This window comes from Tamandua tetradactyla, chromosome 7, assembly GCF_023851605.1.
Source record: "Tamandua tetradactyla isolate mTamTet1 chromosome 7, mTamTet1.pri, whole genome shotgun sequence".
NCBI classification, from domain to species: domain Eukaryota; kingdom Metazoa; phylum Chordata; class Mammalia; order Pilosa; family Myrmecophagidae; genus Tamandua; species Tamandua tetradactyla.
The window spans coordinates 136,902,996-136,921,027 of record NC_135333.1 but is presented as its reverse complement, the minus strand read 5'-3'; the positions used below and the strand labels follow the sequence as shown (position 1 = coordinate 136,921,027).

At 37.1% G+C, this 18,032-nt stretch overlaps 1 long non-coding RNA gene across 1 annotated transcript in view; it reads left to right on the top strand.

The window, feature by feature from the left end:
• The first annotated feature begins 515 nt into the window (after nucleotides 1-515).
• The window catches only part of LOC143642676 (uncharacterized), a 35,864-nt gene continuing 18,347 nt past the window's right edge, over nucleotides 516-18,032 (top strand). Inside the window, exon 1 of the long non-coding RNA XR_013155790.1 lies at nucleotides 516-1,927. This is a non-coding gene — a long non-coding RNA (uncharacterized LOC143642676). The remainder of the gene's footprint in view (nucleotides 1,928-18,032) is intronic.

Here is an 18,032-nt window from a genome sequence, read left to right as displayed (position 1 = left end):
AAAATTTAACAAATGAAATAAAACATTGACATATATTATCAGTAATTCACAATATCATCACTTAGTTGCATATTCATCATTTCTTAGAACATTTGCATCCATTCCGAAAAAGAAATAAAAAGACAATAGAAAAAGAAAGAAAACAAAAACAGAAAAAAAAAAAAGATTATACCTACCATACCCCTTACCCCTCGCTTTCACTGATCACTAGCATTTCAAACTAAATTTATTTTAACATTTGTTCCCCTATTATTTATTTTTATTCCATATGTTCTACTCATTTGTTGACAAGGTAGATAAAAGGAGCATCAGACACAAGGTTTTCACAATCACACAGTCACATTGTGAAAGCTATATCATTATTCAATCATCCTCAAGAAACATGACTATGGAACACAGCTCTACATTCTCAGGCAGTTCCCTCCAGCCTCTCTATTACATCCTGAATAACAAGGTGATGTCTATTCAATGCATAAGAATAACCTCCAGGATAATCTCTGGACTCTGTTTGGAATCTCTCAGTCATTGACACTTTGTCTCATTTCACTCTTCCCCCTTTTGGTGGAGAAGGTTTTCTCAATCCCTTGATGCTGAGTTTCAGCTCATTCTAGGGTTTTTCTCAATCCCTTGATGCTGAGTCTCAGCTCATTCTAGGATTTCTGTCCCATGTTGCCAGTAAGGTCCGCACCCCTGGGAGTCATGTCCCACGTAGACAGGGGGAGGGTGGTAAGATTGCTTGTCGTGTTGGCTGGAGAGAGAGGCCACATCTGAGCAACAAAAGAGGCTCTCTTGGGTGTGACTCTTAGGCCTAAATTTTAAGTAGACTTGACCTATCCTTTGTGGGGTTAAGTTTCATATGAAGAAACCCCAAGACTGGGGGCTCAGCCTATAGCTTTGGTTGTCCACACTGCTTGTGAGAATATCAAGAATTCAACTCAGGAAAGTTGAATTTCTCCCTGTTCTCACCATACCCCGAAGGGGACTTTGCGAATACTTTTCCACTCACTGATCAAATCACTCTGGGATTCATTGGGGCATCACTGTGGACAAACCAACAAAATCTCATGTCCTACCTGAGATTCCAAGTACTTATGGTGTTCAATCAAACTAACTACATAAGTTATATTAGGAAATGCACTAGTCAAAATATAAATTTTGTACAAAAAAAAAGGAAATTTTAATAGCATTCCTGAATGCTATTTGGGCTATTTTGAAAAATTGGAAAGATTTTCGTTATAAGTCCATGAAAAAAAATAAGTTTATTTTTGTAACACAGTCTAGCCTCAGTATGACTTAGAATCAAGAAAGAAATAACCTGAAAATAGATCTATAGAAAACGACACTGTATTACAGTTAGAGTTGTCCTGCAAAGAGAGCAGAAATGGGATGAGATGATGTATATTCAATCCTTTATTTGTCCTTCTCAAAATACATTTCTATTTTTTTATGTGACTAACTTTCTGTTTGTGTCTGTCTGCTTGTTCAATGTATTTTTTCATACCTCCAGATAGCAATAGCAAATGAACAAAAAATTCTTAAAGGGCTTGTTGCAGTTTGAAACTTGTTATGTACCCCAGAAAAGCCATGCTCTTTAACCCTCATTCAGTATTGCTGGTGGGATCTTTGTTATTGTTTCCATGGAGATGTGACCCACCAACTGTGGGTAGTAACTTTTGATTAGATGGTTTCCATGGAGATGTGTCTCTACCCATTCAAGGTGGGGTTGCTTACTGGAGCCCTTTAAGAGGAAACCATTTGTTGGCTCATAGCCAACAAAGCCCACATAACCAGAGACCTTTGGAGATGCAGAAGGAAAATGTCACCTGGGAGGCCTTATGAAATGACAGAAAGCTAGCAGACATTGCCATGGGCCTTCCCAGCTGAGTGAGAAATCCTGAACTTCATCAGCTATTTCTTTTGAACTAAGGTATGTTTTTCTGGATGCCTTAGTTTGTAAACTTACAACTTAATAAATTCCCTTTTTAAAAGCTGTACCATTTCTGGCATAGTGCATTCTGGCAGGGTAATAAACTAAAACAGAGAGCTCTATTCCAATTGCTTAAAGATTAAGAGTTTTCCTTAGTTTTTGTAATTACTGTAAACAAACCTAGACATTAGAAAGGAACTGCTGCCTGGATTTTCCCAAAGGCAGCAGAGGACTGCCTCAGGAAAGAGTAAACATTTTTCCTATTGTCTAGGTCACAGCTTTAAGTGAAATAGATCTAATGATTGGAAACAATTAAAAGAAGGCTGTAGGAACTCTCATCAACGGTAGGCCATCATAGGGGTCTTATGCCCTCTGATATCCTCATTTAACAATGTTAAAACCAAGTTCAAAAGACCAGGCCTCATTCTTTCTATCTTTTCAGTTCCTGCCCTCAGGACCTAATCAGTTAAGGCAGCTATGGGGGAAGGGTTGGGTGCAGAAAAATGGGGGGGCTGTGAGCATAATTTAATTCTTTCTACAGGGCCTGGAAATTAGAAATGGTAGATACTAAAGAAACGCAGAATAGGCCATGTTTGTTCTGAAAGAATTCCTCAAAATTATTTTTTTTCAAATACTTTGCAATGGTAACTGTAGTAAGCAAATCATGATTAAAATATAAATAGACTTGGGATGGGCTAACTGAAAGATATAATTACCAGTTATCAGTAATTAAAAGAAAATGGGAAAAAAGAAAAAAAAAAAAGAAGAAAATGAGCTTATCCATAATGCCCAATGGATAGAGGGGGGCGAAGGCTAAAATAACTGAGAATCTGAAAGGCCAACTGTGATATATATACATGATGGAATATTGTGCAGCTGCAAAAAGGAGGGACGTTGTGAGGCAGGCAACAAACTGAATGAAACTTGGGGGAAAATGTGTTGTGTAAAATAAGCCAGAAACAAAAGAAAAAATATGCTATGGTCTCTTTTGGAAAATACTCATAAGAAAATTGGAGCCTAGATTGTAAATTTTTATAGCAGCCACACTTAGTCTGAAGTGTAAGTGTATTTCTAGATTCTGAGACACTTGAGTTATATATGTATAAAATGGTATTTCCCTGGAACTTTGAGAACCTCTGTGACACCTAAGACTCAGAAGTAGGGTTCTGCAGCCCTGAAAATTAGCATTGCTACATACATTAGCAGTTAAAGTAAGAAAAAGATATCAGGCCTCAATTACAGATAAAAATGAAGCTAATATGGCTGGGATTAAGGGAAATCAAAATACAGGGTAAATGATAATGGTGTATGTACTCCTGGACCATCACCTACTGTATGAGACTAAAGGAGGAGAGGTTTATTGTATCTAGAACCTAAATTTTCTGTAAAAATCTATTTCAACCTGTCTGCATAGCTCATTTAAACAACCCAAAATTCATGGATTCCAGAATGAGAATGAGGTAACTCTGTATAGCTTAATGTAATACCCGGATACATCTCAGACTTTGGTGGGCTGAAAATTAAAAAGTATTGGTAAAGTCCCCTGAGGGACCAAAGAAAAAAATATGGAACTATTAAATGTTCTCATCTGGGAAACCCCTGGTACCCTCTTAAACATTGGGGACTCCCAAGAAAATAGGCCAAGCCCTCGATTTTAAGACTTGCCCGTATGAAACTTATTTCTGTAGTGGAGAAGTTAAGACTATCCATAATTAGGCCTAAGAGTTGCTTCAGGAAAACTCTTTTGTTGCTCAGATGTGGTCTCTCTCTGTCTCTCTCTCTGTCTCTCTGTCTCTCTGTCTCTCTCTAAGCCCAACTTTGCAAGGAAAGTCATTACTCTCCCCCCACATGGGCCATGACATTTAAGGGAGAAGGTCTTCCTGACAAAGTAGGACATGACTCCCAGGAATGAGTCTGGTCCTGACACCATGGAATTGACATCACCATCCTGACCAAAAGGGGGAAAAGAAGTGTCACAAAATAGGGCATCAAAGGCTAAGAGAGTTCAAATAGAGTCAAGAAGCTACTCTGGAGGCTATTCTTATGCAAACTTTTTAGCTAGACATTGCTAATTCCTATGATTTGTCAACCCCCAACCAACATCATTACTGTTAACTCTTAAGAACACCTAGGGCTCTAACTAAGACTCTGTAAAAGTTTCATGCACTAAGTTTATTTTCCTGAAACCTATAACCTACAGAGGTTTCCTAGGCCAGATAATTCCTGAAACCCAGAGGGACAAGCCTCTCCAAGATTATCAACTAATTACACCTCCCTATCCTTTATTGTCGGCGCTCTTAGTAACATGAAAAAGTTAAAATGGGCATTGCCCAAAGATCCATATAGATTGGAAGAAGGATCAAAGGAGAAGGAGTTTTAACAGAGAAAATAGGGTTTAACAAATGAGTATGACTGTTGAATCACTATATTGATATTTCTTTTAGCCTCCAGTGTTTTGGAGCAGCTAGAAGGAAAAATTAGAAATAGTGAAATGATAACCCATAACAAACTCTGAAATCTACTCTGTAACTACTTCAAATGTACTTTGAAAAATTATTTCTGTTCTTTCTTTTCTTTATATATTTTCCAATAAAAAAACATTTAAAAATGTCCTTAAAAGCTATGAAAAAGTTTTCCTGAATTTATATGCTTGGGACAAATTAAACAATTGTAGTATATTGTCCAGAGTATAGTAATCCACATGCTTTTCAAAAATTTTTTTAAAATATTTTTATTTACAAACCTTCACACGTACAATGGTGTACAATCAATGGCTCATTTTATCATCACGTAGTTGTGCATTCATCACCATGATAATTTTTTAGAATATTTGCATCACTCAAGAAAAACAGACAAAAAAAAAAAGAACTCATACATCCCATACCCCTTACCCCCCCCTTCATTGACCACTAGTATTTCCATCTACCCAATTTATTTTACCCTTTATTCCCCCTATAATTTTTTATTTATTTTTATCCATATTTTTTTACTCATATATCCATAGTCCATATGTTTTTGAGGTTGCTCATAATTTTGGAATATTAACAAAACAGAGAGCTTTTTTACCCTCCAATGGAAGGAATAAAAAAAAGCAAATACAGTCAGAAAAAATAAAGTGACAAAGTTTAGTCTTATTCCTGTTTTTATGATGACTTTGAATCTAGAAAATACAATTTTTAATTTATACAAAGTTTACCGATAAATAAGCTAGCATTATATCTAGTAGATCTTTATTATGGTAAAAAAATGTAAGTTTGTGTTTAATGAAATCATATTATTATTCTGACAAGCTTTATTTTAAAATTAATTGCATTGAAAGATGTTTAAAGACAGTACCAAAGATCTTTTTGGTAACTTAAAGTATGTGAGAATGTTAAATGTATAAGAAATGCTTTGTTAAGAAAAGTGTGGAATATTATCCTTGAGAATGTGATAGCAATGAAAGGTTATGGGTTCTTTGTCCAGTGTGCTCAAATGACCAATTCCCGAGACAGTGGGGTTTCAAATAAAGAGTTTATTGCTACGTGCGAAGAAGGATATCAGCGGCTTATCAGCCTTAAAATCTGTCTCCCTGAGTCTAAGGAGTTCAAAGTTTTTAAGGATTCAAACAAGTGGAGATAGAATTGTTACCATTACAATAACAAGTACAAGCAGAAACAAGGGAAAATGGAATACACCATTTCAACAACAAGTATAAGCAGCTACAATTTACAAATATAAAGGGGTGGAGCTCTGCTAGTACTAAACCAAATAATACCAGAACAAATTAATGGTTAGTTCTGAGTTGAATCAGCGTTAGGCAGTTACCTCCATTCCTTTACATTAGTAAATTGTAGCTGCTTATTTAGTGATTCACTGGAGAGTCATCCAAGTTATTATGGGTATCAATACTTCATTCCTTTCTTATTGCTAAGCAGAATTCCATGGTATAGATATACCACCATTTGTTTGACCATTTACTGTTGAAGGACATCTTGGTTGTTTACAGTTTTGAGAAATTACAAAGAAAGGTGCTGTAAATATTACAAGCTTTTGTGTGGACAGAAGCCTTCATTTATTTGAGATGGATGCCCAAGAATGCAATTGTTGGGTTGTGTGGTAGATGCATGTTTAATTTTTAAAGAAACTGTCAGATTATTTTCCAGATGGTTGTAACATTTTACATTCCCATGAGCAATATGTAAGGGATACAATTTCACTGCATCCTTGCCAGAAGTTGCTGTTTCTGTTTGACCATTCTGTAGGGGGTATAATGATACCTCAATGTGATTTCAATTTACATTTATTGAATGGCTAAAGATGTGAAGTATCTTTCCATGTGTTTATTTTCCATCTATAAATTCTCTTAAAAGAATGTTTCTTCATGTGTTTTGCCATCACATAGTAAAGTTAAAAGAAAGGTTTGGCTCTTTGCCCCCTAGCTCCTGGGAGGTAACCCTTAGAATGTGCTGTCTGCTAGGAGTGTTTTTATTACCTGTGTGGGCCACACATGATACTCTATTCTAAATATGTGGTTTATGGTGGGGAAATTTGGACATGCATTATCAGCTTGATCTCTGCAATGGCTGAAGATTAAGGTCAGCAACATAGTCAACCATACCTACATAACGGACCCTTCAATACTGTGCTTACTTGCTAGGAGATAGAGGTGCTGTCTGCAGGCCTCCCTGGAAGAGGACAACTGGAAGCTCATGCCTAATGATTCCCGAACCCTTCCTTATGGGATTTTTCCCTTGCCTGATTTTAATCTTTATCTGTTCACTATAATAAACTATAACTAGTGAGATGTTAAAACTGAGAGTGGTCTTGGGACTCTGAATTTGCAGTTGGTGTCAGAGTTGAGGGTGGTCTTGGGGACTCCCAAATTTTGCACCCACTGTCCAACAATCACTTTGAAAGTTCTTTATGCCATCCCACTGCCTTTCTGGCTTTCAACATTGTTACTGTGATGTTTCTGGCTTTGAATTTCTTCGTATTTATTCTACTTGGGGTTCTTTGAGATTCTTGGATGTGTACATTGTACATTAATAGATTTTCATAAAATTGAAATTTTCATTTCATATTTCCAGCCATTATTTCCTGAAATATATATATTTTTGCTCTCTTCTGTTTCCTCTCCTCGTGCTCATTATATGTATGTTAATGTATTTAATGGGTCCTTCATTTTTCTTAGTCTCTGTTTATTTTTCTACATTCTTTCTCTATTTGGTGTTTGCATAATCTCTATCAATGTATCTCCAAATTCACAGATTATTTGTTCTGCCAGATCAAATGTACTGTTGAGTTCCTCTGATTAATTTTTTCTTCTCAGGTTATTGTATATCATTCAATTATTGTGCTTTTCAATTACAGAATTTCCATTTTTTATTTCTGCCTCTTTAATAATATTCTCTATTTGATGATACAGGATCATACTTTTCTTCTTTTCTTTTTTTCTTAACTTTTTTCGTTGTATAGTATAACATATATATACAAAGCAAAGAAATAAAAAAGCAATAGTTTTCAAAGCACTCTTCAACAAGTGCTTACAAGACAGATCCCAGAGTTTGTCATGAGCTACCATTTGATCCTCTCAAATTTTTCCTTCTAGCTAATCCAGAGTATAGGAGGCTAGAGGTCTTGTTCTAATTTGCTAGCTGTCTGAATGCAATATACCAGAAAAAGAATGGCTTTTAAAAAGGGGAATTTAATAAGTTGCTAGTTTACAGTTTAAGGCCGAGATAATATCCCAATTAAAACAAGTCTATAGAAATGTCCAATCAAAGGTATCCAGGGAAAGATACCTTGGTTCAAGAAGGCCGATGAAGTTCAGGGTCCCTCTCTCATCTGAGAAAGCATATGGTAAACACAGTCATGGTTTCTCCCTTAGCTGGAAGGGCACATGGCTGGCACACCATCATCTGCTAGCTTTCTCTCCTGGCTTTCTGTTTCATGAAGTTCCCCGGGAGGCATCTTCCTTCTTCATCTCCAAAACACTGGCTGATGGACTTTCTGCTTCATGGTGCTGCAGCATTCTCGGCTCTCTCTGAATCTCCTTCATTCTTCAAAATGTTTCCTCTTTTATAGGACTCCAGAAACTTATCAAGACCCACCCAAACGAGTGGAGACATGTTGTCACCTAATCCAGCTTAACAACCACTCTTGATTAAATCACATCTCCAGGGAGATGATCTGATTACAGTTTCAAACACACAGTATTGAATAGGGATTATTCTCCCTTTATGAAATGGGATTTTGATTAAAACATGGCATTTCTAGGGTCCATATATCCTTTTAAACCAACATAGGGCTTAAATGCTTTTTTTTTTATCATCACAACTTTTTCCCTTATTTTTTGTGAAAAACATATATACAAAAAAGCTATAAATTTCAAAGCACAGCACCACAATTAGTTGTAGAACATATTTCAGACTTTAATGTGGGTTACAATTTCACAATTTTAGGTTCTTCTAGCTGCTCTAAAATATTGGAGACTAAAAGAGATATCAATTTAATGATTCAGCATTCATATTCATTTGTTAAGTCTTATCTTCTATGTATAATTCCACCATCACCTTTGATCTTTGCATACCTCTCTTTAGGGTTGTTTGGGCTATGGCAATTCTAAATTTTTGATATTGGAAGAGTCTATCACTAATATGCCATAGGAAGATGGAACTATCTGATGTTCTGGAGAGGCTGAGCTCTGTTTCAGGACTTATCTGGACCAGGGACCTGTCTGGAGATTGTAGGTTTCTGGAAAGTTTCTCTAGTGCCTGGAACCCTTATGGAATTTTATATACTGCCCTAGGTGTTCTTTAGGATTGGAAGGAGTGGTCCTGGTTGGGGGTTGGCAGGTTATGATAGGTAGTAGCAAGGTCTAACTGAAGCTTGCATAAAGGTAACCGCCAGAGTAGCCACTTGATTCTATTTGAACTCTCTCTGCCGCTAATCCTTTATAATTGCACTTCTTTCCCCCCTTTTGGTCAGGATGTAATTGTTGATCCCATGGTGCCGTGAATCTGGATTCATCCCTGGAAGTCATCTTCCATGTCACCAGGAAGACTTTCACCCCTGGATGTCATGTCCCACATAGTGGGGAGAGCAATGAGTTCACTTGCAGAGTTGGGCTTAGAGAGACTGAGGCCACATCTGAGCAACAGAGGTCCTCCAGAAGTAACTCTTAGGCATGCCTATAGGTAGTCTAAGCTTTTCTGCTACCTACATAATCTTCACAAAAGTAAGCATCATGATCGAGGGCATGGCCTATTGATTTGAGTATCCCTAAAGTTTGACACAGTATCAGGGGATTCCCTGATGGTAAGGTTTAATAGTTCCATGTTCTCTTTCCCCTCCCTCAGGGGATTTTTCAATACTTTTTGATTATCTGCTTAATATACTCTAGGATTTTTCCAGGCATTACAATAATCTATACAGGATTAAAGGACCTCTTTCTTATTCTGTGCTCCCTGTGCTTCAGTTGTTCAAATGAGTTATACAGATAGGTTGAATTAGATTATGCACTACAGAAAATTTCAGTTCCAGATCAAATAAACCTTTCTTCCATTGGTCTCAAAGAGTAATTGTGAATGGTTTATTCTCTTATTGCTAAGTAGTATTCTGTTATATGGATATATATACTACAGTGTTGATTCATTCACCTCCTGGTGGTCTTCTGGATTGTTTCCAGCTTGGAGTTAGTAAAAAAAAATGTTTGTACAAATATTTGTGTACAGGTTTTTATGTGAACATATATTTTATTTCTGTTGGGTAAATACCTACAGGCAGAATGATTGGGTCACATGGTAGGTCTAGGTTTAACTCTTTAAGAAGTTGTCAAACTGTATGCTAAATTAAGTCACATTTTCCATATATATCAAACCTTTTTAATTTTAGTCCTTCTAGTAAAAATATAGTGGTATCTTGTTGTGTCTATTTTGTATTACTTTAATGAATAAAGATAATGTTGACCATCCTTTCTTATGATTATCTGCAGTTCATATGTCATTTTTGATGAGGTAGTTGTCCAAATATTTTGCCTATGTTTAATCTGATTGTTTGAACTTTATTTTATGTTGTATTTGAGAGTTCTATATAAATCTGGATAAAAGTAAAAAAAAAAAAGAGTAATTGTGATTCTAAAATATAGACACTGTCTTCCTTACCCCTATGTTCTGAATTACTTTAACCTCAACCTGTTCAGCCTCATTCTTATTTCTAAATATAAGGTTATATATATATATATATATATATATATATATATAACAGCCTCTCAAAAATCCAGAAATAATAATCACCACTCCAAACCTAATGTGTCTGCTATAAAAGCTTACAATCTAGGCCCATTTTCTAAAGGTGACCATACCATTGTTGTTGTTTTTTTGTTTCAGGTTTATTTTGTCTCACCAAATGTCCCACATGTTCATTCACATCATTGCATGCTTCATGACATCGTTCCTTTTTGTAGCAGCACAACCTTCGTTCATAAGTATACACCATCGCTCGCCAATCTACTTCTCCGTCAGTGCATCCTTCAGCCACCTGCATTCATCAGGCATCATGTAGAAGGCCCAAAGTCCACAGTCCATCAACAGTCTCAATTTTAGGTAATTTCATTGTTTCCAAGAGACAGAAAACCAATAAACACACCCTCACCAAATAGGAAATCTAGACTTCCTCTTAACTCTTGTCCCTCACCCCATTATTTACCTCTGCCATTTCTGTGGTAGTGCTGAAAGTTTCCTGTTGAACATAATAGCAGGCAATAGCATTTTCCCCTGTACCCTGGACTTAAAGCTCTGTATTCAAGAATCATATATTTGAAGTAATTCCTACAAGAACTCATTCATATTTCTAGTGTTTATCAGTGGGACACGTAGGTCTATACAACCCCTTTCAATCTTGTTCATCTTCAATATGGTAATATTACTTCTAGAGCCACTAGAGAATCACCTTCACTATCTATTCCCTTACATTGGAGTTCAACCTCATTAGCTAAGCAATCACCCATCTCTAGCGTCTGTGTATCTCTAAGTCCCCTATATTCTGTATTATAATCCTCTGATTATACCTTTATGCTGGTCATAAAAGTGGAATCACACAGTCCCTATTCTTTTGTGTCTGGCTAATTTCGCTCAGCATTATGTCCTCAAGGCTCATCCATCTTGTCATGTGCTTCAGGACATTATTTTATCTTACTGCTGCATAATATTCCATCGTATGTATATACCACATTTTGTTGATCCACTTGTCTGTTGATGGGCATTTGCTTTGTTTCCATCTTTTGGTGCAATTGTGAATAATGCTGCTATGAACATCCAAAGTATGTTGTTGGAATTTTGATTGGTAATGTGTTGAATCTGTAGATCAATTTGGGGAGAACTGACATCTTAACTATATTTAGCCTTCCTATCCATAAGCAGGGAATGTCTTTCCACCTATTTAGATCTTCTTTTATTTCTTTTAGCAATGTTATGTAGTTTTCTGTCTACAAGTCCTTTACATCCCTAGTTAAGTTCATTCCTAAGTATTTGATTCTTTTATTTGCTATTTTGAATGGAATTTTTTTCTTTAACTGACTTCTCAGTTAGGTCACTGCTTGTGTATAGAAATGTTACTGATTTTTGCACATTAATTTTATATCCTGCCACCTTGCTGAATTTGTTTATTAGCTCAAGTAACTTTGCTGTAGATTTCTCAGGATCTTCCAAGTATAGTATCATATCATCTGCAAATAATGAGAGTTTTACTTCTTCCTTTCCAATTTGGATGCCTTTTATTTCTTTGTTCTGCCTGATTGATCTAGCTAGAACCTCTAGTACAATGTTGAATAATAGTGGTGACAGCAGGCATCCTTGTCTTGTACCTGATCTTAGGGGGAAGGCTTTCAGTCTCTCTCCATTGAGTACGATGCTGGCTATCAGCTTCTCATATATTCCCTTTATTATATTGAGGTAGTTACCTTTGCTTCCTATCTTTTGGATTGTTTTTATTAGAAAAGGATGCTGAATTTTGTCAAATGCTTTGCCAGCATCAATCGAGGTGATCATGTAGTTTTCCCCTTTTGATTTTTTAATGTGCTCTACTACATTGATTTTCTTATCTTGAGCCATCCTTGCATTCCTGGTATAGACCCCACTTGGCATGGTATATAAATTCTTTTAATGTGTTGTTGGATTCGATTTGCTAATATTTTATTGAGAATTTTTGCATCTGTGTTCATTAGGGAGATTGACTTGTAGTTTTCCTTATAGCATCTTTACCTGGTTTTGGTATTAAAATGAGTTAGGTAGAGTTCCTTTTTCCTCAATTTTTTGGAAAAGTCTGAGCAAGATTGGTGTTAGTTCTTTCTGGAATAGTTGATAAAATTCCCCTGTGAAGCCATCTGGTTCTGGGCTTTTCTTTGTAGGAAGATTTTTGATGATTGATTGAATGTCTTTGCTTGTGATTGGTTTGTTGAGATCTTCTATTTCTTCCTGAGTCAGTGTAGCTCATTTGTGTGTTTCCAGGAATTTGTCCATTTCATCTAAGTTGTCTAGTTTGTTGGTGTATAGCTGTTTATAATATCTTCTTACGATTTCTTTTACTTCTTAGGGTCTGTGGTGATGCACCCCCTCCCCCATTTCTGATTTTATTTATTTGCATCCTCTCTCTTTTTTTCTTTGTCAGTCTTGCTTGTGGCCCATCAATTTTATTGATTTTCTCAAAGAACAAAATTTTGGTTTTATTGATTCTTTCTATTGTTCTCCCATTCATTTATCTCTGCTTTAAACTTTGTTATTTCTCTTCTATTTGCTTTAGGGTTAGTTTGCTGTTCTTTCTCAAGTTCCTCCATGCGTGCAGTTAAGTCCTCAATTTTTGCTCTTTCTTGTTTGTTTGTTTTGTTGTTGTTATTTTGGTTTTTTGTTTTTGCATGAACAGGCACTGGGAAATGAACCTGGGTCTCTGGCATGGCAGGCGAGAACTATGCCTGCTGAGCCACCATGGTCTGCCCTCTTTCTTGTTTTTTAATATAGGCATTTAGGACAATAAATTTCCCTTTCAGCACAGCTTTTGCCACATCCCATAAGTTCTGATAAGTTGTATTCTCATTTTCATTCATCTCCAGATAGCTACTGATTTCTCTAGCAATTTCTTCTTTGACCCACTGGTTGTTTAAGAGTGTGTTATTTAATCTCCATATATTTGTGAATGTTCTCATTCTTTGGTGGTTATTGAGATCCAGCTTCATCCCATTGTGATCAGAGAAAATGCTTTGAAAATTTCAATATTTTTAAATTTATAAAGACCTGTTTTGCGCCCCAGCATATGATCTATCCTGAAGAATGTTCCATTAGCACTAGAGAAGTGGGTGCAATGACCTATATATATCTGTTAGGCCTAATTCATTTATCAAGTTATTTAACTTCTCTATTTCCTTGTTAATCTTCTGAACTGGTTGTTCTATCTATAGAGGAGAGTGGTATATTGAAGTCTCCTACTATTATTGTTGAAACATCTATCGCTCCCTTCAGTTTTGCCAATGTCTGTCTCATGTACTTTGGAGCTCCTTGATTGGGAACATAAACATTTATGATTGTTGTATCTTCTTGGTGAATTGACCCTTTAATCAGTATATAGTGTCCTTCTTTGTCTCTTATGATATCTTTATATTTAAAGTCTATTTTGTCTGAGATTAGTATAGTTATTCCTGCTTTATTTTGGTTACAACTTGAGTAGAAAATCTTTTTCCATCTTTTGCTTTCAATCTATTTGTATCCTTGTGTCTAAGATGAGTCTCTTGTAAGCAGCATATAGCTGAATTGTTTCTTAATCCATTCTGCCATTCTGTATCTTTTAATTGGTATGTTTAGTCCATTAACATTCAAAGTTATTACTGAAAAGGTGTTTCTTGAATCCACCATCTTATCTTTTTTATTTTATTTGTCAGATCTATAAATTCTTATCCCTCTGTCTCTTAATATTCTTTAAATTACCCTTAGTGGTACTTGTCAATTCTGTGCCCTCCTCCAGACCTCCCTTTCCTGTTTTTTTTTTTTCCCAGTAGGCAGAACTCCCTTACTATTTCTTGTAGGGCTGGTCTCTTGTTGACAGATTCTTTCAGGACTTCTTTGTCTGTGAAAACTTTAATCTCTCCCTCAATTTTGAAGGACAATTTGGCTGGGTACAGAATTCTTGGCTGGAAGTCTTCTCTTTCAGGGTCTTGAATATATTATATCACTGCCTTCTTGCCTCCAGAATGCTAGTTCAGCAGTCTGAACTTAGTCTTATTTGGTTTCCTTTGTATATAGTAATTGTTTTTCTTTTGCCACTTTTAGGATTTTCTGCTTCTCAGATTGATTAGTATGTGCCTTGGGGAAGGCCTATTTGGATTTATTCTGTTTGGAGTTCTTTGTGATTCTTTGTCTTGTATATTTATGTCCTTTATGAGGGGTGGGAAGTTTTCCCCCATTATATCCTCAAGTACTCTTCCTAGCCCTTTACTACTCCTCTCCTTCTGGGACACCAGTGATTCTTTTATTTATACGCTTTGTTTTGTCTATCATTTCCCTGAGTTCCCATTCAATTTTTTCCATCTTTTTTTTTTTTTGCCATTTTGCCATATGCTGTTTTGAGTCTTCGAAGTCAATTATCCTGTCCTCTGTATCACTTATTCTTTCTTTTATCTCTTCAAATCTGGTGTTGTGTGCCTCTAGTATGTTTTTTATTTGGTCAACAGAGTCTTTAATCTCTGTGATTTCTGCTATTTTTCTATTTATTCTTTCAAATTCCTCTTGGTGCTCTTCTACTGTCCTTTATGTCATTTGCTAACCACTTATTTTATGAAGTAGAGTTGTATGAATGTCTTTGATTAGTTGTTCCAATGTCTGGGTCTCCTTTGGTGTTTTAATTTGGCCATTAGGCAGGGCTGTATCTGTCTGCATTGTGATATGCTTATTGATCTTCTGCTGTCTTTGTGGCATGTAAGTATCTTGATTGATTTACTTGGGAGTTGATTTCTTTCAGTAGTCCAAGGCCTTGTGTTTGTGGGCATGGGGTGGGGCACTCAGTGCAGTGATTTGTTTCAGGGCAGGTATGGGCACAGGTTGGGGATATTATGCTGATGCTTGTGAATGTGGGCGCCCAGCAGCCAGGGGATGATAGCTGTGTGGGTGCACCAGTCGGGAGGGTGTAACCCTGGGGTGTGCTGGTCTAAAGCATGGGGCCCTTTGTGTGCACGTGTAGAGCTGTGGCAGCAGGTCAGCGTTATGCCTTCGTGGATTGGGGGGCAGATGTCGGCACTTTCTCAGAGCTGGGAAGTGAGGCTGAGGGCTGTGTGCATGTGCAGTTCTAGGACTGTTCCCAGTTCTGTGTTCCCATCCACGCAGTCCCGCAGGCTCGGCAGCTCTGCAGCTCTGCACCTCCACATCGGGCTCCAGCTTTCTTCCTCTCTGACCCTTGGCCTCTGTAACCAGGGATCCCGCATGTGGTGCAGAAGGCTCTCCCAGGGCAGCTGCACTCCCGAATCACTGCCTCTGTCACCCTTCTGTCCCTTCTCTAACTTTTCCATGGAGCAGGGCTAATCTCAAGCTACTCTAGCCAGCCATCTTCCCGAAAATCCATACTTTTCTACTTTAAGCCTGGTTTTCTTTTAGCTCATTTAGACTATTTATAATGAATGTAGTATAATGGCTACTTTGAAATCTTTGTTAAGTATGACATTTGGGTCCTCTTATTGGTAATTTCTATTGCCTGCTTTTTCTCTGTGTATTGGCAATTTTCCTTTTTTTTTTTTCATATAGCATTTTTGATGTTGTTGAAAGTTAGATATTTTAGATAATGAAGCAACTCTGAATACTGATCTCTCCCTCTCCCTTTCTGGGGCATGTTGTTATTGTGTATTCACTTCAGGACTTGGTTGGACTATTTTAGTGACATCTATTTTGCCTGCATGTGAAGCCTCTGGTATCATTCCTCAGTGGGCACAGACTTGGGCATGTACACAGGTACCATGAGATAATAGTGGTTTTACAGAACTGTCTTTGACTAGCTTTCCCTGATCTCTATTTTTTTAATGTTTTTTTTTTTTTTTTTTGCATGAGCAGGTACCAGGAATTGAACCCAGGTTTTCAGCATGGCAGGCAAGAACTCTGCCTCCTGAGCCACTGTGTCCTGCCCAGATATATATTTTTTAATTGTGAAATATATATTCAAAAAAGCAATAAATTTCCAAGTACATTTTAACAAGTAGTTATAGATCAGATTTCAACCTTTGGTATTAATTGCAGTTCCACAATTTCAAGTTTTTCTTTTACCTGTTCTGAAACACTGGAGACTAAAAGAAATATCAGTATAATGATTCAGCAGTCATACTCATTTGTTAAATCCTGTCTTCTCTATTCTAACTCCTCCTTCTCCTTGATCCCTCTCCCAATCTTTAGGGATATTTGGGCTCTGCCCAGTCTAACTTTTTCATGTTGAAAAGGTGTGTTGATACTATGGGATGAAAGGATACAACTAGTTGATTTTCTTGGGGAAGCTGGCCCATCTGGATTTTAGGATTTACCTGGCGTAGGAACCATCTGGAGGTTACAGGTTTCTGGAAAGAAAACAATGCATGAAACATTTGTAGAATCTCAGATAAAGCCCATGGTGTTCTTGAGTAACAGGAATGATGTTGTTTGGGATTTAACAGTGGCAATTAGATATATCTAGCTGAAGAATGCATAAGAGTAGCCCCCAGAATAGCTTCTCAATTCTATTTGAACTCTCTTAGCCACTGATACCTTATTTTGTTACATTTCTTTTCCCCTTTTTGGTCAGAAAGGTGTTGTCGATTCCACAGTGCATTTGGAAAGAACATGTCTTTTTTGGGGTCCAAAGGATGGAATGTGCTGGTTTGAATCTACTGTGTTCTCCAGAAAAGCCAAGTTCTTTATTCTTCATTCAATATTGCTGGGTGGGAGCTTTTTGATTATTTCCATGGAGATGTGACCCACCCAATTGTGGGTGGTAACTTTTGATTAGATGGTTTCCATGGAGATATGTCTCTATCCATTCAAGGTAGGATTGCTTCCTGGAGCCCTTTAAAAGGGAACCATTCTGGAAAAAGCTTCAGAACCACCAGAGTCGAGAGAGCCACCAGAACAACAGAGTCCACACAGCCAGAGACTCCTGGCAGAGCTTCATGAAACAAGAAACCAGGAGAAAAAGCTAGCAGATGTCACTATGTTGCTTCCCAGCTGAAAGAGAAACCCCAACTTCATAAGCCTTTCTTGAGTAAAGGTAATCTCTTGGATAAAAATTTGGACATTTTTACAGCCTTGGAACTATGAACTTGCAACTTAATAAAGTCCCCCTTTTAAAAGCTGTTCTGTTTCTGGAATATTGCATTCCAGCAGATTACAAACTAGAACACTGGGGTTTGGCAAACCCTGGTAATCACCAATATCTAGCTGAAGCTAGCCTAAGAGTAGCCTCCAGAATAGCTTCTTGGCTATGTGAGCTCTCTTAGTCACTGATACCTTATTTTGCTACATTTCTTTAACCCCCTTTTGGTGAGGATGGCATTGTTGAAATTCTGAAAAGTACAAAATTGTTGATCCCACAGTACCAGGACCAGGCTCATCCCTAGGAGTCATGTTCCATGTTGCCAAGGAAACTTTCATCCCTGGATGTCATGTCCCATATAAGGGGGAGGATAATGATTTTCCTTGCAGAGTTGGGCTTGAGAGAGAGAGGCCACATCTGAGCAACAGAAGAGGTTGTCTTGAAGTAATAATTAGACATAACTGTAGGTAGGTATAACTTCTCTGCTACAGAAACAGGTTTCGTAAGGGCAAGCCTCGAGATCAAGGGCTTGGCTATTTGACTTGGGAGTCCCTAATGTGTGAGACAGTATCAGGGGTTTCCCAAGTGGTAAAGTTTAATAGTTCCATATTTTTTCTCCCATCCCTTAAGGGACTTTGCCAATATTTTAAAATTATCTGCTCAATATACTCTGGGATGTATCCAGGTATTACATTAAGCTATATTTCTGTTTATTGTTTTTTTCTGCATGCTTTGGTTTTAATTGTGCATTTTATATTATTCCATTTTCTTCCCTCTCTTAGCAAATGAGTTCTGCTTCCTTTTTAAATTTCATTTT